Source organism: Salvelinus sp. IW2-2015, linkage group LG26 (genome assembly GCF_002910315.2).
Source record: "Salvelinus sp. IW2-2015 linkage group LG26, ASM291031v2, whole genome shotgun sequence".
In the NCBI taxonomy this organism is placed as follows: domain Eukaryota; kingdom Metazoa; phylum Chordata; class Actinopteri; order Salmoniformes; family Salmonidae; genus Salvelinus; species Salvelinus sp. IW2-2015.
Window position 1 is genome coordinate 38,531,551 of NC_036866.1, and position 27,436 is coordinate 38,558,986.

General features: G+C 43.5%; 1 protein-coding gene across 1 annotated transcript in view; it reads right to left on the bottom strand.

The window, feature by feature from the left end:
- The window catches only part of ccnd2a (cyclin D2, a), a 209,481-nt gene that overhangs the window by 170,475 nt on the left and 11,570 nt on the right, over positions 1 to 27,436 (bottom strand). The gene's annotated exons all lie outside the window — the stretch shown is intronic.

The window sequence follows — 27,436 nt, forward strand, 5'->3', positions numbered from 1 at the left end:
TGAATATCTTTTTTTTCTACTCACTTCTTCCAGGGAACTCACATTCCGTCAACTGAGAGCACAATAGGCGCGAACAATATCAATGACAGTCACATTGACTACAATAACTGTACTGTAGTGTCATCAGTACTGTCATGTTTCCATTTTGGAAGCTGGTGTCTTTTATAAACTAACCCTTGGTGTTAGCTGCTTTAATACTGAGTGACGTCGCTATAACAGACCCAACCACCTACTATCACTCTGCCATTACAAGAACACTGAGCATGCAATGATTGATATACGGAACAACAAACAGTGAAACTCACTGTCTAAAGTGTTCTCTAATGTATGTTTACAGAGTTAGGCAGGAGAACTACTTCATCTTCCGCTAGTTCACTTCACACTCTTGAGGTAAAGTGCTTTATGGTGTCGTTAACAGCTTTATGTGTCATCCTGATCCTTCCCTGCGGACATATAGGCCAGATGTCCTACTGACCTTTTGTTCAATAGGAAAGTGCTCAGATGGAAAAACAGAGGGACCCTCATGTCTTGGTTCAACTATGAATCATTGTCAGTTGAGGCTGCATTTTTAATATGTACTCTCATTGCAATTGCATAGGCCTGGCTTAGTGGCTTTAGGCCCTTTGCATCTTGTTTATCCCCCTTTTAAGCCCCTCTATACATTTATTTTACCATGTTCTGAAATACTTTATCCACGATCAATCAAAGAATATTGAGCAAAGATTGTCATATCCCTACCCCTCTCTATCATAGGTGCAATCAATGACTACACTGAACGGTGGCTGCAATAAGCGAAACGACAGATCAACCTCAGTGCGTATTTTCTGTGCAAACCGTGAGGCATTCTGAGAGAGAGAGTTTGCTGTGCAATCCACAGGCATTTCTTCCAGTTGAAATTGGCAGCAGGAGAGTGTAGTTGGGGAGGGAGAGGTGAAGTACAGTACATCCCAATGTTCCAACAGCTGACAGCTTTACAGTTCACAATGCACAGTATGTAAAACAGCCTTCCGCACCAGTTAATGGAGGATGCCTGGGACGCCACTGCCAGCAAACAGCCACCTCTCCACACAGGCTGCCGTAAGACCATCGTGTGTACAGTAACAGGGTTCAAGAGAGGGGAGAGATTGAGCACAGCCCAACAAGCTTGTCCTTTTTTTCACCATTACAGGAGCATTAGAGGTTTCAGCTCAACTGTTCCAAGATATCAGAACTACAAAGCTCCCTTGAATGAGGGAATGTGAGACCCTAAGGGCTGCGAGTGACTCTGGAACAGCTGGCCTGGTGATGGGGCCTCCTGTTCCCTCGCTCTGAGGAGCTAGTAGGGACAAGACAGCTATCTGGCTGCAGGGAAATGGCTGGGGGGGAGAAGTGCGTGTGTGATGGCTGGCTGGCTGGAGGTTCTCAGCTCTGGGAAGCCCAGCTCTGGGAAGCCCAGCTCTGGGAAGCAGCAGGTTCACTCTTCATTGACGACAGTCCCGAAGCTTCTGCTTTTCTTGGATGATGGCTGAGCGTTGCACAACATCTCCAACAGGGAAGTGAGCAGGGCCCGAGCCCATACAGGAAATAGAAAGTGTCAAAATTCATAATACTATGGATTATGTAACCTAACAGTCATATCTCCATCTGCTTGAGTTGTGCCCTTGGAGACGTGTAAAATCAGAGCAAAAACATTTGCGGCTTCTATCCAGACGTTGGATTCAAAGAACCGGGACTTTAAAGGAAGAGGAAGAGAGGAACTATTTTTGAAAACTGTCAACAGCCCTGAAAAAGGTAGAGATAATATGGAACGTAACCATGAATGATGCCTGTGTGAATCCCACATGTTTTATTGGATCTACCTTTTGGCCATAMAGACCAAACCTGCCACTGTTTCCACCTCATCATTCCTCACAAAAGATGACACACCACGCCTCACAGTTTTCACAAGAACATTCAATGGCAGGCATCTAGTAAGAAATATGAGTAATAGATAAGAAAACATTTAAAATATGTGAGTAATATATGAGAAAACATTTAAAATACATGAGTAATATTTCCTTGTCTGTAAATCTATTCATTAGAAGTACCACACACGGTGATAGGAATGAGTGCTTGGTTCTCCTTGCCAATMCCATACAGTACCCTTGCACAATACAGGCGATTGTAACGGACATTAAACGGCTACATATGTACTCATGGATATAGAAGAACCCAAATTACTAGCTGCAATGGAAATCTAACAGAATTCAAAGAGCAAAATGAAGGCTCACATTCAATATAAACCACCATACAGTAAACGTCACCAAATAACGCAGAGGGTCCCTTGAAGGGTTCTGTTGTTCATTTAGATATGGCACTGCTCGAGAATCTCAGTGTAATTGTATTGTTACTCTTTTATTGGTGTTTGTTTTTTCCTCGCTTTTAGGGGGGGGTGTTGTCATCGGCATTAAATCGGACACATATGAACTGCAAAACCCTTTACAGACACACAGGCAGCATTCCTGCTGGGGGTGTGAGCCTTTTGGGGATTGGAGTGTGCAAACACCAAGTCAACTCCCAAGCAGCAAGTCAACTAACAAACAGCATAGTCAAAGTAAAGCATCCCCTTTAAGGAGAGACTGTTTTACAGGAGTTTTCCAACGACTTCCGTCTGGAGCACCCACCCAGTCTGTGTGCTTTGAGATCATCATACGGCTCATTCTTTTGCCGGTCTAAAAAGGCTTCCAACTAAGATTAGAGGGGGGATTGTGTCGAGTTGTAATTCTACAAAGGCTGCATGGCCCTCTTCTCTTATACTAGGCATCTGCTTGTCAAAGCCGTGGTTAAACATGACATACGGCACGGCTGCAAGGGAACAGCATAGGTCTGTTTAAGAGGAAAGTGGAGCAGTCCGTAATGTTAACATATCCTTCACATTTTCCGCCTGGGGTAAAGGGTGACTATAGTCACACTATTCAGATGGCTGTACTCGATGACCTGCAGAGCCCGTGCCAGACCGTCAGAAGGCCCTGCAGTGGGGATGCAGGGGCAAGAATTTGGGTTTTGGGCTTCCACATAGATGGAAGCATGTGAAGTATGTGCTGGATAATAGGCASAGGACGATTCCTTGAGTTCCTCCTCTGCTTGAGCAGCTATCTGCTCCTGACGTGCCTCAGCAGCTGCCTGGCGGCCACTCAATACACACATCTATCTGTTTACCGCCAACCAGTCCAAATGTTTAGAATAGCTTTTCACCCTGCCTTCTCTTCTGCACCCTGATGTTGTGGATCTGGGAGAGGAGGAGAGGACAGGGGCCGATGTGGAGGAGATCCCTTGGTAAGGAGCCACCTGCAGGTAGGAACACATTCACATGAAGCCCCCCCGGGCACAAACACCTCCAGAGCACTTCAACACTCTCAGAATGCATGCTGTACAACAGTACCGTGTGAACATTCGTCAACATGCGACACTGTCTGTCCTGGAATTCCAAACTGTGCAATATGAAGAGGTTTGGAGGATGCGTCAGAGTCAGATCTGTACTCTCACATGAAAGCTACATTCTAAAGAGCTTGGAAAGAATTGAAGTTCCATATGGGATAACCCTGGTGGTTACATTTCATGTGCACTGTAAATGTGCTCATTCTAATCCAATTGGATTATAGGCTACAGTTCTAATATAACTACATTACATCCTAAATACACGTACCTGTCATACATCATGTTACAGATAAATGTATGATAAAAAAGACACTAAAAAAGGTCAAATTACACATTTAGATCACACATAGGCCTACTGTAGACCACCTAATTTCTGTCATTCTTTGTTAACACCATGTGTATTTGTAATTAGGCTGCTAGTATTTTTCTACAAATGTAAATATGTCTATCCTTGTATGTATTCAAAGTCAACCAGCAAGTCACAAAGGCAATTTCTATTAGGGGAATGAAAAGACATTCATTTTGTGGGGGGGGGGGGGGTCGACTGTGTTTGTGATTGACATAATGGTATGGAAACACCTCAATCATCTCTCCTGCGGATACGCTCGAGACGGTCCCTTTAAAACTCAAGCAATAAGTCATGTACCTCCTGATAAGCATAACGTTAACATTAGGTGAGGCAAAAGGACTCATTTTTAATGTTTATTATTACACACAAAGTTACACAAAGAGAGCAACCTTCCACCATTTAGTTCTGCGGGAAAAAGAGAGAAACGGAACGGAAAAGGACATTAGAAAAATCACAGGAGTAGTGTGGTGGCTGCTAATGGAAGCCCTGTCACTTTTCTTTAGATTTCTAGTTGGAAAGTCAGGTTGAAAAGTAAAGACTCCACACAGTTGAGGTTTCCAGCTTGAAGAGATCTATGGGCATGAAAGGGGAATGAGAAAGGGAAGGAAGACTCATTCTTCCGTGATCTTACTGGGGGTTATGGGAACGAAATGTGCCATTCAGGACTTCAGAGTCTCAACATCTCCATGGATGGAGGATTGAACCATGTCTTCATGTGGATTGAGGTAAGAGGCTTTCATCTGGTGGACAACCACAATGATCTCCCCCCTGCTCTCATCTGCTGATGCTGACAGATCAACTATTCTGAACAGAAGACTAAGGTCTCAGAGGATTCCGCCTAACGATGGCAAACTGCTTTCAACATACAGTTTAATCCAAGAGTCATATCTAGACCTACCTTTGCCTAGTGACTGGCATAACGCTTTACAGAGAAATGTGGTAACCCCAAAATCCACTCCAGAGAAAACAGGAATAACATGATAATCCAAGACTAAACACAAGGTCTGTTAAACATTACCCTTTAAAAAGGCTCCTTGATATTCTCTCTAATGATCCAAAATGACTGAATRTTTTGGACTTGTCTTCTCAGCAGACAATTACTCATCACAGGACAAGCTGAATGCATGGACATTCTATGTATAGATACAAATGAACTACAAGTAACTACCAAAATAAAATAAACACCAACATAAAGTGTGTTAGTAGGGCACTGGGCCACCACGAGCCACCAGAACAGCTTCAATGCACCTTGGCAGAAATTCTACAAGTGTCTGGAACTCTATTAGAGGGATTCGACAACATTCATACGAAATTAAATCATTTGGTGTTTTGTTGGTGGTAAAAGCTCTCTCAGGTGCCGCTCCAGAATCTCCCATAAGTGTTCAATGGAGAAGGTGCAGAACGATGGAGGAATTCAGATGGGAAGTCATTGTTTTTAGCACTAGCGACAGTTTTTAAACTACGGCGCGCAACATGGTTCAACGTGCCAATAAATCAGCAAATTTGTTTTTTCAAATTGTCGCCGTCTTGGAGCTAGAATTGGGATCATGTATAGTGCACTAACGCCGATACAAAACAAGAGTAACGGAAAGCAATGTACAATATGAGGAACTTACCAAACGAGGAATTTGTATTCCTATTTCAATCATAAAGAAATACATTTCATGTTCAATCTATTGAGTTCCATTTTGCTTCATGAAGGCTGTAACTGGTCTCAATTAATTTCATGAAGTGTAGCCTAACATGTGCACAATGATGTGTCAAAGGATAAGCCGCCTCAATATTTGCATCTGTCGCTGGTAATATCTCTCTAGGAACTGATCCGTCATCAGTATGTTGAAATAATTACAACGACGCACACCAACGAAGCACACCAACGACGCACTTAGCAACCATTCTCGCTACGTGGTGTTTTGGGAAACGCATGTTTACATCTTCGGCCATTGTAGGAAAGATGTATCGTTAAAACACTCCTAAGCCTGAGTTCCATCACTATCGGGAAACTGGGCCCAGACGACATACTTATAAGTGCATTCATCTTAAGATAGCTAGGTAAGTCAACTCTGTGCAGGCCAGTCAAGTTCTTCCACATCGATCTCGACAAACCATTTCTGCTTTGTGCACGGGGGCATTGTCATGCTGAAACAGGAAAGGCCCTTCCGCAAACTGTTGCCACAAAGTTAGAAGGACAGTGTTGTCTAGAAAAACAGCCCCAGACCATTATTCCTCCACCAAACTTTACAGTTGGCACTACGCATTCACGCAGGTAGCGTTCTCCCACTCCAGAGAATACGTTTCCACTGCTCCAGAGTCCAATGGCAGCGAGCTTTACACCACTCCGGTCGCTTGGCATTGCACATGGTGATTTTAGGCTTGTGTGCGGCTGCTCGGCCTTTGAAACACAATTTCATGAAGCTCCCAACGATCAGTTCTTGTTTTTTTACACGCTACGCGCTTCAGCACTTGGGGTTCCCATTCTGTGAGCTTATATGGCCTACCACTTTGCGGACGGGACGCTGTTGCTCCTAGACGCTTCCACTTCACAATAACAACACCTACAGTTGACCGAGGCGGCTGTAGCAGGGCAGAAATTTGATGAACTGACTTGTTGGAAAGGTGGCAATCCTATGACGGGGCCACGTTGAATGTTATGACGGGGCCACTGCCAATGTTTGTCTCTGGAGATTGCATGGCTTTGTGCTTGATTTTATACACTGGTCAGCAACGGGTGTGGCTGAAACAGCCAAATCCACTAATTTGAAGGGGTGTCCACATACGTTTGTATACAGTTGAAGTCGGAAGTTTAAATACACTTAGGTTGGAGTCATTAAAACTCGTTTTTCAACCACTCCAAAAATGTCTTGTTAACAAACTAGTTTTGGCAAGTCGGTTAGGACATCTACTTTGTGCATGACACAAGTAGTTTTTCCAACAATTGTTTACAGACAGATTATTTCACTTATAATTCACTGTATCACAATTCCAGTGGGTCAGAAGTTTACATACACTAAGTTGACTGTGCCTTTAAACAGTTTGAAAAATTTCTGAAGATTATGTCATGGCTTTATAAGCTTCTGATAGGCTAATTGACATAATTTGAGTCAATTGGAGGTGTACCTGTGGATGTATTTCAAGGCCTACCTTCAAACTCAGTGCCTCTGCTTGACATCATGGGGAAATCAAAAGAAATCAGAAAAAAAACTGTAGACCTCCACAAGTCTGATTCATCCTTGGGAGCAATTTCCAAACACTTGAAGGTACCACGTTCATCTGTACAAGTAATAGTGCGCAAGTATAAACACCATAGGAACACACAGCTGTCATACCGCTCAGGAAGGAGACGCGTTCTGTATCCTAGAGATGAACGTACTTTGGTGCGAAAAGTGCAAATCAATCCCAGAACAACAGTAAATTACCTTGTGAAGCTGATGGAGGAAACAGGTAAAACAGTATCTATATCCAAAAGTAAAACGAGTCCTATATCGACATAACCTGAAAAACCGCTCAGCAAGGAAGAATCCACTGCTCCAAAACCAGCATAAAAAGGTCAGACTACGATTTGCAACTGCACATGGGGACAAAGATCATACTTTTTGGAAAAATGTTCTCTGGTCTGATGAAACAAAAATAGAACTGTTTGGCCAAAATGACCATTGTTATGCTTGGAGGAAAAAGGGGGAGGCTTGCAAGCCGAAGAACCCCATCCCAACCGTGAAGCACGGGGGTGGCAGCATCATGTTGTGGGGGTGCTTTGCTGCAGGAGGGACTGGTGCACTTCACAAAATAGATGGCATCATGAGGCAGGAAAATTATGTGGATATATTGAAGCAACGTCTCAAGACATTAGTCAGGAAGTTAAAGCTTGGTCGCAAATGGGTCTTCCAAATGGACAATGACCCCAAGCATACTTACGAAGTTGTGGCAAAATGGCTTAAGGACAACAAAGTCAAGGTATTGGAGTGGCCAACACAAAGCCCTGACCTCAATCCTATAGAAATTTGTGGCCAGAACTGAAAAAGTGTGTGCGAGCAAGGACTCAGTTACACCAGCTCTGTCAGGAGGAATGGGCCACAATTCACCCAACTTATTGTGGGAGCTTGTGGAAGGCTACCAGAAACYTTTGATCCAAGTTAAACAATTTAAAGGCAATGCTACCAAATACTAATTGAGTGTATGTAAACGTCTGACCCACTGAGAATGTGATGAAAGAAATAAAAGCTGAAATAAATCACTCTCTCTATTATTATTCTGACATTTCACATTCTTAAAATAAAGTGGTGATCCTAACTGACTTAAGACAGGGAGTTTTTACTAGGGTAAATGTCAGGAATTGTGAAAAACTGAGTTTAAATGTACTTGGCTGAGGTGCATGTAAACTTCCGACTTGAACTGTATATAGTGTACTTTGTATCCCTAATTTARTCAAGTGTTTTCTTTATTTTGTATATAATCCTTTTACTAGAGGTGCGTATGAGTGTGTACGTGTACTTGCAAGTGTACGTCCTGCCCATGTGTGTGTTTCCTTTGGCCAGTGGGTGTCTGCCAGACTGACTGTAACCTGTGGCACACGCTAGCCATTCTTGGTCAGATGACTCACATGACATGACATCTGCTTAGTGTTTGCCACATTGTTACTGAGCAGCGGTGACCTAACAGCTACCATAATGGAAGGAAAAGCGACAAAAGAGAAAACCATGGAAAAACAATACCATAACATTAGGCGTGTGTGCTTACTCTGCGTTTTTCCTCTCTACACATTGGAACACCAGCTAAAGACAACTGTGACAAGTTCCTGGGCTGCTTCACCTGAGGAGTTTGCTTGTAGGAACGTCATATGACAAATATAGAAACAAAATGTGTTCTCCATGTGCGTGATGGAGGCCATTACTACAGCCTGTCTTGTCTGCAGTGGTGCATTCATCACAGACAGACAGACAGACAGACAGACAGACAGACAGACAGACAGACAGACAGACAGACAGACAGACAGACAGACAGACAGACAGACAGACAGGACAGACAGAAGACAGACAGAACAGACAGACGAGCAGACAGACAGACAGACAGACAGAAAGAGCAGGACAGACAGACAGACAGACGACAACAGACAGACAGACAGAACAAGACAGACAGACAGACAGACAGACACAGACAGACAGACAGGACAGACACAGACAGACAGACAGACAGACAGACAGACAGACAGACAGAACAGACAGACAGACAGACAGACAGGACAGCAGAAGACAGACAGACAGACAGACAGACAGACACGACAGACAGACAGACAGACAGACAGACAGACAGACAGACAGACAGACAGACAGACAGACAGACAGACGACAGACAGACAGACAGACAGACAGACAGACAGACAGCGACAGACCAGACAGACAGACAGACAGACAGACAGGACAGACAGACAGACCGACAGACGACAGCCAGACAGACAGACCGCAGACAGACAAGACAGACAACAGAACAGACAGACAGGACAGAGAGAGAGAGAGAGAGAGAGAGAGAGAGAAGAGAGAGAGAGAGAGAAGAGAAAGGCTCAATTGAAGGGTTCCACCTCCCAGCCCAGAACAGCCTAAGGAATGCTTTTCTTCGGCCCATAGCGTACTATAGACACCCTCTCTGCGGGGTGTGTTTAGCATGCAAAGCAGGGCGCAGATGCTGTCCGCGGCTGGAGGTAGTGATGAGGACACAAGGAGGCCCACTGCCCGGCCGCCCCGTCTCGATGACCCTTGGACGCCCCTCCATCGCCACCCCTCCATCCCCGCCTGCCCCTCCACCCTCCAGCCACACGCAGGGAAACCAGCACTAGCCAAAGAGCAAGGCAGGGGACCTGCTGCTGCCCTCACAAGACCCCGCCCCCCCTCGCACCCTTGCAGCGCCTCCAGCACGGTCTGTCAGCCGTCTTTTACACAGAACCCGGCTGAGGAAAGAGGCCAGGGATGGAGAGCTTTTGTACTGTCTATACGGGAGTGTGCATTTGTTTCAGTAGTATAGCCAAAGCTCCCATTGGACAAAAATGTATGCATTTGACAAGAAGAATAATGATGAACAAGTCTAAAAGATGTGATTATGTAGGAGGCTGGGACAGCCGAGAGAGAAAGAGAAAGGAGTGATGAACAATAAACAAACATGATACATGAATGCATCAGGCAGCCTGGGCCGTGCTCCTACAGTAACTTCTTCTTATTCTCCGCAGACAAAGCACCCCATGTGGCTGATCGGAGAGAGTGCAACTGACATAATGCCCTTTTCCATTCTAGCCGCTGGGCCAGGCTGAGTGTGGTTGGGTGGGGCCCTGCAAGGTGGTGTTGTTGCTTTTATAAAGGTCTGGCAAAGAGAAATGGGCCCTCTTTGGATTCAGATTTTTTTCATTTTGTGCTGTTGTCCCACAGAGAGGTCACCAGGCAGGTTTTGTGTGAAGGTCATTGATAAACGCTTATATGGCCTTTAAGTATTTATTATTTTATTTCACCTTTATTTAACCAGGTAGGCAAGTTGAGAACAAGTTCTCATTTACAATTGCGACCTGGCCAAGATAAAGCAAAGCAGTTCGACACATACAACACAGAGTTACACATGGAGTAAAACAAACATACAGTCAATAATACAGTAGAAAAATAAGTCTATATACAATGTGAGCAAATGAGGTGAGATAAGGGAGGTAAAGGCAAAAAAAAGGCCATGGTGGCGAAGTAAATACAATATAGCAAGTAAAACACTGGAATGGTTGATTTGCAGTGGAAGAATGCGCAAAGTAGAGATAGAAATAATGGTAATAATAATAATGTATAAGCACACACCTCGGTCCGCCTGCCAGAAGTTATTCATATCTCAGGGATTACAAAAATTAAGAGAACAGCTGCAAGCCCTGGAGTATTCCAAACATAGCCAGCAGCACTATCCTCATGTAATAGCTGTTGAAGTATTTAAAAAGGTGCCATGTTCAAAAGGGACCAAAACAGAAGGCCTATTCAGTTTGAAGTGGTCTATCTGTATATGATACGCTGTGAGAGCTGTATCACACACAAAGCACCTGCAGACTAAATAAGGTCAGGCTCTCCTTGCTCCAGCCAGTTCATAATTCCTTCAGGTTTAAAACATGCTGCTGCTTACTTCTGATGTTTCTCAGCCAGAGGACTTTAGTGGACCTCACATGGCCTGCATTATTTCATGAGCCATGGGGGACTGGGGAGGTAGCGGTAGTGGATTTAACATGGTGACAGTGTGTGGTAGTGATGGGGGGGAAATCGATACATTTACATATCGGGATATTATTTTTGACAATATATCGTATCGTTTTGATAATATCGCAATAATATCTTTGCGCTAGTTGGCTGTACTTGCACCAAAACTCCAGTATTTTTCCTTCATAGCGTGTTCGCCATCTTCTTTTTAAATAGGGAGCCAATTTGTTTTCAGCACTTTTATTTACATGGGGCGGCAGGTAGCCTAGTGGTTAGAATGTTCTGCCAGTAACCGAAAGGTTGCTGGATCGAATCCCCGAACTGACAAGGTAAAAACCTGTCGTTCTGCCCCTGAACAAGGCAGTTAACCCACTGTTCCCCGGTAGGCTGTCATGGTAAATAAGAATTTGTTCTTAACTGACTTCCTGAGTTAAATAAAGGTTACATTTAAAAAATACTTGACTGATCAAAACTCTTGTCTCTCTGCTGCAGACATATGGTGAACAATTGATGTTTAGAAAATCCCAGCATCGAATCGCAATACATATAGAATCGTGAGAATCGCAATACATTTCGTCCTCATAAGTATTGTGATACGGTTATCTCATGTTTTGCTCACAAATTTGAAAGAGGGAAAATATAGTAAGATTCATAAACATGTATTTCCATGTGGAAGGAAACAGAAGCCCTAAACAAATTTTAGCCTGATTCTTTCAGTGTGAACCCACGGCTCCGAGACCAACAGACAGAGATTGATGTGTGGTCAATGCAAGAGTCTGTGTGGGCCTCCCTGTCTCCCATCTCTTGATGTAAACAGAGCCGCTGTGCTGAGCTGTGTTGTGCCTGCTTTGCTCTGTGTGGCTAGCAGGGCCTGCTGCAAACACACGGGTTGGGAGGCATTAAGCGCTGGGAGAATCCACGCTCCGCTCCGACATTTGGAACCACTCTGAACCTATCACAAATTCCTCACTCTTGGCAGCCATTCAGTTTTCCCCCTCTCTCTCCCTCTTTCTCCGTCTCGCTCCCTCTCCCTTCTCTCTTTTCATCAGAGCTGGCAGTAGAACTGTAGTCTGCATTCTGCACTAATTAACGACCTTCAGAAGAAGACCACCAAACTGGTGAACTGGCACACTCTAAGCACACTTAGATTTTTTTCTACCTCCCTCCTCCCTCTCCCAAGCCCCTTATAAAGTGTGTATCAGACAGACAGGACAGCCTGTGAGAGGAGACAGAGTTTCACACACACACTAAAGCCCCATACACACACAGCTCTCTATGCTTTCCAGAGTCACCCACCGCTGTTAACGCTTAAAAAGAGTGACTGAAGGCACCAATTCCGCATGTATTTTTCTGCTGCTCATTAAGTAAAACAAGATTTCAGTCTTTGGGGTGTGGTTCGATGTGGCAGTTACTGACGTTTGTCCCCCATGAGACACCACGGGAACAAGGCCAGCATCACTTCCTCAAAATAGGCAGAATTAATCTAAGATAACTCAAGAAATCTGTAATTAATTTTGACGTTTTGCCGAGGAGGTTTTAGTTGTGCAATTTGACATCTAGCTAAGGTGTATGGCACAGTATTCCTCAAGTTTWAAAAAAAGTGAGCCGTGTAAACAAAGTCCGATCCGCTGGGCTGCTAGGCTATAAGGCTCAGTGTGTGTTCTGCGGTAGGATTGGATGAAGCGCAATCACCGCAGCTGTGTATCCCGTGTTAGTGGGCAAGTAAGTCATGACGAACTCATTTACAAAACTCTGTTTTGGACGAGACTGACTTTATGACTGAAATTATCCTATTTACACTTTGTAGTCAATTTTGACACTAGAATAAATGTTTCTGAATAACATCGATGCCACATAGGCTGTTTTCTATCAGATAAATTGTTTATTGCCTTGTCTGGAAAAGCCAGACATCGGAGAGGAAGCCAGCTCACATCAGAAGTATGCAGTGTGTGTCAGCCAATCAGGAGCGCTCATCTTGTAAGGGCGCTAGCTAGCATCTCTTCTGACGAGCCATTAGGTCTGTGACCCAAAATGGAGTCCCAGTCCCAGTCCGAGGCCACCTGAGAGAAGAGCAGAATGTGACTGTGGGAATGAACGTGGACCAGGGAAAACCTGTTGCTCATAAAAATAATTAATCTCTCATTCTCGGGCCGTTGAGGCCCTATAGGATCCTCCCTCTGAATGGATCCATCACCCTTTCCATGTTTGCCCCAGTCAGACACATGTGTGTTCCCCTGCAGGACAGGTCCGTCTCTCTGCACCATCCATCACCCCAGACAGACGACCAGACACCGGGGCTCGCCCAACAGACCCCTGGTCTCCACGGTGACCCCTTCCGGGAACACGCACGTATTCATTAGCATAATGATTTTGTCTAATTGTGCGGGGCCCCATGCAGCCACCATCAAAGCAGACATCTGAGAGGTAGAAAAACTCTGGGGAGGATGATGAGTGATGGAGTTTGTCTTTTCCATTACGCATTGTCCCATGCCGACCAGTGTCTCGTACATGCACACACCACATGACACGCACTGACCCTTACACGGAAGCTCTGAGGTCTATGGGATCAATCAAGACTCTGTTCGCTCACCCCATCCACGCTGCCTCCCATCCTAAACTACCAGCATCCACACCACATCATGTGTCATACAAGAACCGAATACAGACCAGAGCTCTTCAAGGAACCAGGCATTAAAATTAGGAGCATATCCCACTCATAGTGGGAACGCATTTCTATCACCAACCAACCCAGCATACTTCTCTCCCTCTCAGGGAGCCAGTGGGCACAGAGAGGGCATTTCATATGCTCTCTGTGATTCCTTTAATAAAGCTAATGTATCAGACTCTCAGGCTGGAGTGGACACGTACAGTAGCACTAATTCATGCTCTGTGCTTGTGTTTGCTCAGGATCTCAGTCAAAGTGAAGGGCATGGATGGGCTGCAGTGCGACTGGTCACTCCCCCCTGACTTAGTCTGATTTATTTGTCAGGCATGACCAATCATTTAATCATCACGAGAAGACAGGCATGGAATGTACAGAAGGAATTATCACAAGTGTATCAGTCAGAAAAGACATCCACATTCAGTAGGTAACATCTCCAGCTGAAACTATTCCCCTTAAAGAAGCTGAAAGGTATTCTAAAGGGAGTATGAAGGAATGCCAAGTAGACAATCGGTAAGTGCTGTTTGCCTTGTATCCCTTTCAGATGATACAGGGAGCATTGGCAACTAGCCACGGTAAATTCACTCTGAATACCCCCGAAGGGGGAGAACGGGGAAGGACGGGACAACAAAAAAATGTGTTTTGGAGCGGAGCTGGGTGAGTGGGCCGGGACGGTGCATTGTTGTGGAGGCTGGGCAGCAGGAGACTATCTGGAGCTGCTGGGCGCTAGGCGAACCGCTGGCCACGTGCTTCTTGCTGAGGACGCCATGAATTATTACGTTTCATTCTATTATCATGGGCATGCTTCATTAGGCCCAGACAAACGGCCCCACAGAGCCACTGTGCTCCAGGGGCCGCCTCTCCTCACACAGAGAGAGGAGAGAGAGAGGGACACCCGGCTCCCGCACTCTCCACTGAAAAGGAGGACGATGGACAAAAACGCATTGTGCGTGGATTTAAAAAGGAGCTTACGGCTGCCATGGAAGAAAAAAAAACGTGCTTTTGGAGAAGAGAATAATGAATCCGCCTGCTGATACACCCTCAATGAGATGAAGAAGAGCACTGTACGCCGGCGAACCAATAGAAAGAGGAGGAAAAGAAAGGGATGAAATTGGAGGCAAATGACACTTGAATGTTTGAAATAACTGACAGCTGCACAATAGGACAGCAAGACAGACTGCAATCTGCACACGGACAGATGAATGGATAGAGGCTTGAAAAGGACAGACTAAATACATACACACAGATAGTCAGTTCAAAAGGAGAAATGGATAAATAGACAGCCATGAAAATGGACATGAAAGGTAAAGCTGTGCACAGATAAACACCTAAACAAAGAGAGTGATAAGAAGAACGAATCACGGAAGCCATGTACAATATTTGCCTATAAGTACCATGACTGAAAAGAAACATAATTTGACAACTTGTTGACAACTGTCAACAAAGCCCTCCAAAAAAATCAAAACTTGAGGCATTCTTTGAAACTTCCCCATCATTTAAAGTGAAGCTGTTCAGTTATATTCTTCAGTGTTCAGGTTGTGGGCCCAGGTTTGGAGCGTGATGCTTCAGCAGCTGCAGAGCCAATCTTCAGCTCTGATGGAGGGCTTACTGTGCCAGTCACTGTGTTCCTGAGAGCATTCCACAGTACAGTACGGGATAACCACCTAGCCTCAGGTCTACGTATGTGTGTGTGTGTGTGTGTGTGTGTGTGTGTGTGTGTGTGTGTGTGTGTGTGTGTGTGTGTGTGTGTGTGTGTGTGTGTGTGTGTGTGTGTACATGCCTACATGTGTGCGCGAGTGTGCCTGTGCATATCGCTGCAGCTCCATCCAGTACAGGCCGTGTGCTGTAGGTGGCTGGGGAGCAGAGGCTCTTTGGGATGAATGTGTTTCTTGTGCTCGGCAGTGTGGAGGTGACTGGGTATCAGGTCACACTCCTCCTGCTTCTTACTGCATAGCACAGACATTTTCCATTCTGTCAGCGCGAGCACACTGGCTCCTTCCAAACTCAGCGCCACTTCATTAAATGACTTTAGACTCTTGGCAGAGGCAGTGGGAAAAGTCTATATTAACTGTGTGTGAGATGCACTGGGCGGCCAACAAAGGCCATAGTTGTTCGTCTGCAGTGGGTGCTGCTGAGGGGGATTTCTAGGACTAGAGGGGTACCCCTGGCCCTTACACCACGGACGACTCTGCATCCCCACACCCCCCTCAGGGGGTCTGACCCCTATCCTACCTCAGCGGAAGTGTGGTCAGAGAAGTGACTGAAACACCTGGCCCAGCTACGTATTGGGGAGGGGAGGGGGAGCCGACGTCACCCTGTAGGGTCCAGCAGGTTTCCTCCTGTGTTTACAGGAGGTTGGTATGTTGTGCAGTAGGCAATGGCCATGTGGGGAACCTGGCAGATAAATTGGACCATTTACTCAGCTCATTTAGAGGATTAGGTCATTTAAGAGTACAGCTCTGCAGAAAACATGCTGTAGTTACAGAATGGGCCGCACCGGAAAGTCATCTGTTCTAGTGTTCTTTCTATGTCCTTTCTATGTCCAGTTAACATACATCTGATTAAAAAGCTATGTGAACATATTAGTGCATAAGCCAGATGATCGTGAACACACACTTCCAGCTCAGTGTATTACCATGCGGATGGTCTGTAAGTAAGCATTTCACGGTAAGGTCTACACTTGTTGTATTCGGCGCATGTGACAAATAAAGTTGGATTTGATGTAAGCAGTGTACCCTTGGTGGTGATAGATCTATGAGCCTTACTGACCTAAAATGAAATCCCACTGCAACATTCAAAGTTAGTATTAGAATTATTATTCTTTGAATAAGCTTTGCTGTTAAATGTCAATACATTGCATGTCAAACAGTCAGGCAATAATCTAATGAATTCAGGGCTTGTAAAATTATACCTAGGCTAAATATAAGCCTTCCACAACCATAAGACCCACTAATAATGTAAATATTTTGTTCTCTCTGCTACCGCACGGCAAGCGGTACCAGTCCGCCAAGTCTGGGACCAAAAGGCTCCTGAACAGCTTCTACCTCCAAGCCATAAGACTGCTGAACACTTAATCAAATGGCTACCCAGACTATTTGCATTGACCTCGTATATTTATAATTTCTTTGCACTGACATCCTTACGTTGGATCTATTCTCACTCACTGGACTCTATCCACACACTAATCACACTAACACATACTACATACGCACGCATATTGACACCACACACATACTTTCACACTCTTCACATACGCTGCTGCTACTCTGTTTATTATCTATCCTGATTGCCTAGTCACTGTTACCCCTACCTACATGTACATACTGTATTACCTCAACTACCTCGTACCCCTGCACATCGACTCGGTACTGGTAGTCCTTGCATAAAGCCTCGTTATTGTTACATTATTATGTTACCATTTCCTTTTTTTTTGCTAATCTTTTCTTACTTTTTAACTCTGCATTGTCGGGAGAGGGCTCGTAAAGAAGGATTTCACAGTAAAGTCTACACCTGTAATAATATTTGATTTGATTCATCATTTGCTCCACAGCCAGAGATCGAGAAGACAGGGAAGAAACCACAATTTAGCTACCTATAGGTCGCTATAGCCTTCATATTTATTTTGTCATTATATTGTTTTCATAGAATTTTAGCAATTAAATAATTAATTTTGAAATTATCTGAATAAATGTTCCATAAATATTTTTACCAAATAGTGCTATCTTCTGTATACCACCCCTACCTTGTCACAACACAACTGATTGGCTCAAACGCATTAAGAAGGAAAGAAATTCCACAAAATAACCTTTAACAAGGCACACCAGTTAATTGAAATGCATTCCAGGTGACTACCTCATGAAGCAGGTTGAGAGAATGCCAAGAGAGTGCAAAGCTGTCATCAAGGCAAAGGGTGGCTAATTTGAAGAATCTCAAATATACAACACCTTTTTGGTTACTACATGATTTCATATGTGTTATTTCATAGTTTTGATGTCTTCCCTATTATTCTACAATGTAGAAAATAGTAAAAATAAAGAAAAACCCTTAAATAAGTTGGTGTATCAGCACTTTTGACTGGTACTGTATTTTTATATAAGATCATCTTTGAGAACTAACCATCACCAAAATAAAAACTAGACACTCAGGGAGAATCTACTATTTTAAAAAATGTCATGGCATGGGGCCCCCATTGATTTAGTTATAATGTTTGTGTTTCTCAGATGGCATAATAACAAGGCATAAGCTATGGCCAAATGTGTAGAATTGCAGGAAACTAGCTTTAAAACTGTAAAATTCTTTGATTGGTTACGGTTTGGTCCGGTCATGGCGTAACGACCAAATTTCTACGTCCATGGACGTCTGGTGTCGGTCGGTGCTCAGTGGGTGAGGATGCTGGTTACAGTAAACGTAAAGAGGGTAGGTGTCACGGTAGGTGTCAGTCAGAGCTGGGAGCGCTGACATTAACTAGAGAGAGAGAGGAGAGAGCAGCAGAGAAAGAGAGAGGGGGAGTGAGAGTGAAGGGTTGTCCAGACTGTTTTCACAGTCTTGCTTTGACCACCAGACGACAGAAAGAGAAAAAACAGTTATGAGCTGAACATAACAGTATGTCAGTGGAAGGGTGGACTGTGGTCAAACTGTGGTTTGTAACTACTATGATTTCTCATTGTAGCCAATTCAATTGCAGTAATTCCGTTACTGATTATTCAGCAATATCGTTACCGATTTGGTAACAGAATTACAAGTTTTAATCACTTAATAATTTATTTTAAAAACTTTATATCAGTAAAAACACTATAACTAAATTGGTAGGTCTCCCTTTACTTGTTACTTCTGTGAACTTTCATTATCCTCCCTCATAAGGGAGAGAAATTAGAAAATATATTAAAGATATGTGGGGTTTGGATAACGGAATTACAAGGCAATGTTTCTTAAACTTACAGAAGGCAAATCATTTCTCCAAAACTAAATATAAAAGTGTCGATATTAGCTGGCAGGGGTATTTATTTCAACGTTGTGTTTTCATGTTTTAAGACTGTTTCTGGAAGACGTTGTCTAAGACCCCTTTACATCTGCTTGGCTGGAAATCAAAGCCTTTGCTTATTCCTAATTTTTGGGATGGAAAATGGTTGAAAAATGTATATTTGTGCCTTCCTTTCCCAAAAATATAGACTTTTAGCTTTAATTTGACACCCAATTTGACATGCCCCTATGAGCTTCACATGTTGGTGGTCATGGGTCCTTTTAGATGAACTAGCCCAAGCTAGACTAAGCTAACTCACCAAACCCCAGCTACTCAATGGTCACCTTTTATTGCAAACTCAACATCAAGGGTATTTAATATTCTTTTTCACCGCAGAAAAGCAGAGGTGATGTCAAGATTTACTGCTTGTTCAAGAGAGGTACAGTAAAATTGAAGTGTTGCCTGTGTCCGAGCACGGTGCAAGGCTGCCACGGAGCAGACAGGCCGGGGGCAGCAGGGAGAGGGCGAGAGAGTTCTCCTGGGTCAGGAATCCATCACTGTCCACAGGTCCCCAGTCTGCCCAAATGTCTTCCCTAATTAAGATTTTAATCTTGCCGTGTCAAGACAAAAAGGAAAGGCCAATTACCCACAGGAAGGTTACTGATCCCCTCAATGCAGGAAGATGATTGGTCTGTCAGAGAGGGTTAACACAGAGGCACACACGCACACACATACATACACACTCACAGAGGGCCAGTGTGTGGGATTATGGGGGAGAAACAATCAGAGTTCTCTGCTCTGTTTATCCAGACTGGCGGAGGAGCCCTTTCAATGAGCTGGTTCAGCTCAGACGAGCTCCCGCCGGCTCCAGCGCCTGTTTATGTAGACATTGTGGACTAATTTCAAGCCTTGAGCAGTATTTTGTTGGGCCTTTTTTTACCGGGAATGTGTACATTGTCGTGCTGCAGACCTGAGTTCCACACTATAGGGTTGTTTCAGCCAGGAAGCAAAGCGGGCCAGCGAGTTGCACAGGGGGATTAGGAGCAAATAATGAAGAATAACAACACAACAATATAGCACAGTTCTTCTCACAGTATGGTTTTCGCACTGAAAGTCAAAAGCAGTAGCCTACTGTATGTATATCCTATCCTTCGCATGAAATGTCAAGATGTGAATGGAGCTCTGTGCTGAGTGCTGACCATCTCTCTCCTTTATCAGCACTACCCACACAACCACCTACAGGATCAGTCCTCCCACATTCCCAGGTAATCCACAGGCACACTATATTGGTTTTCCTTCCAGTGTAAGCTTCCAGACGGGGGTCAGCCGGCAGGTCAAGGAGACTTTAGTAGGCCACGTAGGTTCAACTTCAAAAGGAGGTCAACAGGCCTGGAACAACTGAGCCCTCAATTGTGGCTTATTTCCTTCTCGCTCGTCGACTACACAGACACATCCCAACACAACACACGCCACATGTTCCTGGAAGCACATTGTCAATAGACTTCAACATGTCGCATGGTTGAAAATAGTAAAGAGGCGACAAACGACTGACCGGCAATTATAACTTATTATGGGTAAAAATGGTACTCAAATGGTCCTCGCAACACTTCTTCGCAATTAGAAAACAATGTAGAAAGAGGGTAGCATTGACATTGAAGTCACATAAKTTTTGCTGTATCAGCTCCGATCAAACTGCCCAATAACATACGTTTATAAAGTTGCAAAGGTGTCAAACATGCTTGATGTTGTTTATATGTTTTCACAGCCAGCAACTTACTTAGACTGCATTATGTTGGGTAATGGTAGAACTTCACTGCCCCCCAGTGGTTATGAGTAAGCCAATGCATGGCTGAAAGAAAAAGGGCCTTAACTGAATACAGTTGATTTAAAGTCCTTTAAAGAAGGCCCCCKAAAAAAGCTGAGGCAAGATAAGTGAAACATCCCATTGATACTGTCCGCTGTGTCACCTGCATTACCAATAAAAATAAAAAATCCCCTACCCTCCAATTTTCCATGGACATGAAACATCATTAAAGCATTTCTGTACTAATTACCTTACAGAAAGATATATATTGAATGCTTTTTTCTTCAATCATAAATCATAATTGAGTTATGTCAAGATATAGAACATGTCCCAAAAGCATCGTAGCACTAAAATAATATTTCATCCATTTAGTTTCAATAGAATTAAGAAGATCTTAGTGCTACGATGCTTTTGGGAACCCAGCCCAGGTAATCTAAATTGTTTGACCTGTATTCATGTATTTTACAGTTGTTTTGGGAGTTCAGCGCCCTCTAGATGTCAGTGTTTCATTTTCTATGAAATGACATATAATCACTCATTATATGGGCATTTTGATGTAAAAGAACCTATGAGAGACAACGTGAAGTTTATAGGAGCAGCGTTTTCCTTTAGCAGCGGTTGTCGACTAAATAGCTGAGAACAGACTCGTTGTAAGCTGGCTACTTTTCCACGTCAGAAAATACCTAGGCTTCTTTTAATTTAAAAGTTTCAATGCGATGGTCAGAAAAGTATGTATAGCTTTCTCCCGTTAGAATGAGCATAGGCATCTTCTAGTAATCTATTGATAGGACAGGCGCCTGTCAGTCACAAAGTGAGCGATGACAGGGAAACTGCTGGTCTGTCCCGCCTCTCTGTACCGGTGTTATTTTTGTACCCTCTGGTGAGCTGTAGTCTAATTTCTTTTCACGGAGGAGGGAGAGTATGATGCATCTTTGTCGTCTCCTGGTTGGGATTTACACATCCCATGTAATGTAAGTGGTAACGATGAGTTGAAAACCACTTAAGTGTCATTCATTTATTTTATTTCACGTGTTTCATAGGCCTATACAGCCACAGTCGGGCGCATAGGCTATTTACTGTGCTTTGACTGAAGACAGAACAGCAAGTGTTGACTACTTTATAAAAGGTGTCGAACTGACTGAATAAAGTCAATCTCTCTTTGACATTCATAAATCATGCAGCGTATTTTATATGTCCATGGTATCGCATTGCGACAAGTAAACCAAAATCTTGTTTGTATTTTCCTGGCCAGGGCAATAAATTGCAATGTCTGTACTGTGAGACGCCTAAGACAGCGCTACAGAGAGACAGGACGGACAGCTGATCGTCCTCGCAGTGGCAGACCACGTGTAGCAACACCTGCACAGGATCGGTACATCCGAATATCACACCTGCAGAACAGGTACAGGATGGCAACAACAACTGCCCGAGTTACACCAGGAACGCACAATCCCTCCATCAGTGCTCAGGCTGTCTGCAATAGGCTGAGAGAGGCTGGACTGAGGGCTTGTAGGCCTGTTGTAAGGCAGGTCCTCACCAGACATCACCGGCAACAACGCCGCCTATGGGCACAAACCCACCATCAATGGACCAGACAGGACTGGCAAAAAGTGCTCTTCACTGACGAGTCGTGGTTTTGTCTCACCAGGGGTAATGGTCGGATTCGCGTTTATCGTTGAATGAATGAGCATTACACCGAGGCCTGTACTCTGGAGCGGGATCGATTTGGAGGTGGAGGGTTCGTCATGGTCTGGGGCGGTGTGTCACAGCATCCTTGGACTGAGCTTGTTATCATTGCAGGCAATCTCAACGCTGTGTGTTACAGGGAAGACATGCTCCTCCCTCATGTGGTACGCTTCCTGGAGGCTCATCCTGACATGACCTTCCAGCATGARAATGCTACCAGCCATACTGCTCGTTCTGTGTGTGATTTCCTGCAAAACAGGAATGTCAGTGTTCTGCCATGGCCAGCGAAGGGCCCGGATCGCAATCCCATTGAGCACGACTGGGACCTGTTGGATCGGAGGGTGAGGGCTAGGGCCATTCCCCCCAGAAATGTCCGGGAARTTGCAGGTGCCTTAGTGGAAGAGTGGGGTAATATCTCACAGCAAAAACTGGCAAATCTGGTACAGTCCATGAGGAGGAGATACACTGCAAAACTTAATGCAGCTGGTGGCCACACCAGATACTGACTGTTACTTTTGATTTTGACCCCCCCTTTGTTCAGAGACACATTATTCAATTTCTGTTAGTCACATGTCTGTGGAACTTGTTCAGTTTATGTCTGAGTTGTTGAACCTTATGTTCATACAAATATTTACACATGTTAAGTTTGCTGAAAATAAAACGCAGTTGACAGTGAAGACGTTTTTTTGCTGAGTTTAGTTGCATCAGAGTTGTTGACTCTAAGAAGGCTATAGGATCCGTCCCATTGGTTTTAATTCMGATTTATAGAAATGTTAATAGAATGTAAAAAAAAAAAAAAAAACATTATTTGTAATTAAGTAGAATGCTTKATTTGAGTTTCACCTGTAGTTGTTGACTCTTTTCAGAAGTAAAAMATCATATTCCTGCTTAAGTTCAGAAATGTTATTTTCTTTACCTTTTTCTAAGATATTGAATAATTTTTCTTAWATTTTAATTTCCAAATCAGATTTAACTTTTGCAGAGTATGATTATCATTCCCCTAATGTACGCTTTAAAGAGATCACACATTATATAGAGGGGCAGCTTTCCTCTGTCTACATTTGTAATGGTAAAAAACAAAAACATAATTGACATATTTAATCGAATTCGGGTCCAGAAGATGCACTCTGTTCATTCTCCAAATTCTATTGTTCTATTATTATTTATTGTTGTAATTAAGCATGATACCGGAGAATGATCCGGTATCACTACAGTATATCATGTATTTGAGCCAATTCTTGAATAGCTTTTCTTACTTTTAGAAAAAAAGGAATAGTCTTTTATCGGTGGGAATAGTAATTTCCAGGTGTCCTATAAATTATTTGTAATGTWGAAATTTTTCAGCCTCTTTGGAGGCTTCCTAAATTTGCCTTTTCTACTACCATGTCTGTCAATCTTATCAAACTTGTGATTTAGGTCACCTGCTAAAATAATATCTTGAATGCTATCTAAAGAAAAAAAACTGATTTGCCCATGGTGGGATATACAATTAAATACATGGTGAAAAATACACATTGAAGGAGGTACAATTCAACATTAGAAAATGGCATTCTTGGTCCATATGCTTGGATATAAGGGGAAATTGTGTATTCTTATTTATCAAGATGGCTACACCTCTGCTGTTACTACAGTATGTGGCAGCATAGGTCTCTACAACTCAGCTCCTCTTCAAATGTAAAATGTCTCTTATCTTTAGGTGTTCGAGAACCACCTGCTTTTTTTTATTTTTCATAATGGAGCCCGTGGACATTCCTTGTGATACGTTTTTTGTTGGTCTTTACTTGTACAAAATCAAACTTAACCTTATCTGTTCTGTCTATCATTGAAGAACCAAGRAAAACATTTGAACAGACATGACATATGAGGGCTGTGGGCATTCCATAAAATGGGAGGATCATCGTATAAATACATAGTTATTGTATTTAACAAAAAAACACACAAAAACAAAGCATAGTACATCTGTACATGAGGCGCTATGCCTTTTTAGCTCTGACTCCTTTCCTAATGTACCCCCTAAAAATAGACTTGATGCATACATTGTACATACWTTGTATATACTTTATTTCCCKAAAAAATTCACCCCAATTTCACGGTATCCAATTGGTAGTAGTTACAGTCTTGTCTCATCGCTGCAACTCCCGTACCGACTCGGGAGAGGCGAAGGTCGAGAGCCATGCGTCCTCCGAAACACAACCCAACCAAGCCGCACTGCTTCTTGACACAATGCCCATCCAACCCGGAAGCCAGCTGCACCGGAGGAAGGAGGAAACACCGTACACCTGGAGACCGTGTCAGCGTGCACAAAAAAAACTTGTGAAACAGACATCAATGATTGTTTCAGATTTCTTCTGGTCCGGACCAACCAAATGTGGTCTTATTTGGGGCGGAGCTCATTACAATAATAGCCAGTGTGTAAAATAATATCCAAATATGCAAAAGAAGGATATTTCATATGAAAGTGAAAAATCTGAGTCAAAGCGTAATACCATTACTGTGAAATTGCCCATATGGGAGATWTTCCTGGTCAGGTCTAGCCTCGCAAGCCGCCTGATCTTGCAAGCTTACATGGACATTCGCAACACAGATAGCCTGCTAATTACCAGACGGATTACTGCTGCGCTATGTCAAGTCATGTGGTCAGGAAAAAAAAAGTTTACACACTAACAACTGAAGGACAATTTGACCATATAAAATCAATGGAGAGGCTGTTATCCAATTTCTACTGATTAAGTACAACAGGGAACACATCTAATAATACATATTGAATGAAATCCCACCTGTACTGTGRTTTAGCACTACTTCAGAAGGTAGATGAAGGCATTGGTTGCGATATCTCCTAACTAAACAAAATAATCAAGGCTACTGTTACATTTTTTTTAAACTCAGCAGAGGACAGAGGATGTCTGAGTTTTACAGAATCATCAACGACTATCTCTAGAGAATGTTAGGGGAATTGGCTGGGCTTACACCACATAGATATACAGTGGCTTTTGAAAGTATTCACACCCCTTGACTTTTTCCACATTTTGTTGTGTTACAAGGTAGGATTAAAAATGGATTTAATTGTCATTTGATTGTCAATGATTTACACAATATGCTCTAATGTCAAAGTGGAAGAAGAATTGTATCATTTGTAGAAGATTCATAAAAACTAGAATACTAATATATACTGTATGCAAAAGTATGTGGACACCCCTTCAAATTAGGGGATTCATCTATTTCAGCCACYCCCGTGGCMGACAAGTGTATATAATRGAGCACACAGCCATGCGATCTCCATAGACAAACATTGACAGTAGAATGGCCTTACTGAAGAGCTCAGTGACTTTCAACGTGGCACCGTCATAGGATGCCACCTTTRCAACAAGTCAGTTAGTCAAATTTCTGCCCTGCTAGAGCTGCCCCAGTCAACTTTAAGTGTTGTAATTGTGAAGGAGCAACAACGGCTCAGCCGCGAAGTGGTAGGCCACACAAACTCACAGAACGAGACCACCAAGTGCTGAAGCGCGTACAAATAGTCTGTCCTTGGTTGCAACACTCACTACACTCACTACAGAGTTCCAAACTGCCTCTGGAAGCAACGTCAGCACATTAACTGTTCGTCGGGAGCTTCGTGAAATGGGTTTTCATGGCCGAGCCGTCGCACACAAGCCTAATATCACCATGCGCAATGCCAAGCGTCGGCTGGAGTGGTATAAAGTTCGCCGCAATTGGACTGGAGCAGTGGAAACACGTTCTCTGCAGTGATGAATCACACTTCACCATCTGGCAGTCCGARGGATGAATCTGGGTTTGGCAGATAACAGGAGAACGCTACCTGRCCCAATGCATAGTGCCAACTGTAAAGTTTTGTGAAGGAGGGATAATGGWCTGGAGCTGTTTTTCTTGGTTCGGGCTAGGCCCCTTAATTCTAGTGAAGGGAAATTGTACCTCTACAGCATACAATGACATTCTAAACAATTCTGTGCTTCCAACTTTGTGGCAACAGTTTGGGGAAGGCCCTTTCCTGTCTCAGCATGACAATGCCCCCATGCACAAAGCGAGGTCCCATACAGAAATGGTTTGTCGAGATCGGTGTGGAAGAACTTGACCTGCACAGAGCCCTGACCTCAGCCCCATCGAACACCTTTGGGATGAATTGGAATGCCGACTGCGAGCCAGGCCTAATCGCCCAACATCCATGCCCGACCTAATCGCCCAACCTCAGTGCCCGACCTCACAAATACTCTTGTGGCTGAATGGAAGCAAGTCCTCGCATCAATGTTTCAACATCTAGTGGAAAGCCTTCCCAGAAGAGTTGAGGCTGTTGTAGCAGCAAAGGGGGGGGACCAACTCCGAATTTGGAAATAGATGTTCGACGAGCAGGTATCCACATACTTTTGGTCATGTAGTGTATCTTGATTACATAAGTATTTTACCCCATGAGTCAATACATGTTAGAATCACCTTTGGTAGCAGTTACAGCTGTGAGTCTTTATAAGTAAGTCTCTAAGAGCTTTGCACACCTGGATTGTACAATATTTGCACATTATAATTTTTTTAATTATCCAAGCTCTGTCAAGTTGGTTGTTGATCTTTGCTAGACAGCCATTTTCAAGTCTTGCCWTAGATTTTCAAGCCAATTTAAGTCAAAACTGTAACTAGGCCARTTGGTAAGCAACTCCAGTGTATATTTGGCCTTGTGTTTTAGGTTGTTGTCCTGCTGAAAGGTGAATTTGACTCCCAGTGTCTGTTGGAATGCAGACTGAACCAGGTTTTCCTCTAGGATTTTGCCTATACTTAGCTCTATTGCAGTTTTTTATTTTATTTACTTTTTAGTTATTGCTGATGACAAGCATATGTACCCATAACATGATGCAGCCACCACCATACTTGGAAATATGAAGAGTGGTACTCTTCATATTGTATGTGTTGTGTTGGATTTACCCCAAACATAACGTATTCAGGACATGAAGTTAATTTCTTTGCCACATTTCTTTTCACGTTCCACCGCAAATTGTCATAAACAAATCACACACACGTATGAAACCGCAAGCTCCCAGCTACTATCTAATCAATGCAACATTGGCAGTACCCCCTATTCATTTTTAATTCATTTGTAAACATTTCCAAAAAATTATTCCACGTTGACATTATGGGGTAGTGTGTGTAGGCCAGTGACACAAAATCTCAATGTAATCCATTTTAAATTCAGGCTGTAACACAAAATGTGGAAAAGTCAAGGGGTGGGATAACTTTCTGAAGGTACTGTTTTGGGGAATTCTCAACACTACCACATACGCATCAATAGCATTTACCAGAAGACAGAGAAAAAAACATGAGCCTCTCCTTAGAACAGCTGTGATGACTGCCACACAAACAATCATTTTCACTTCAC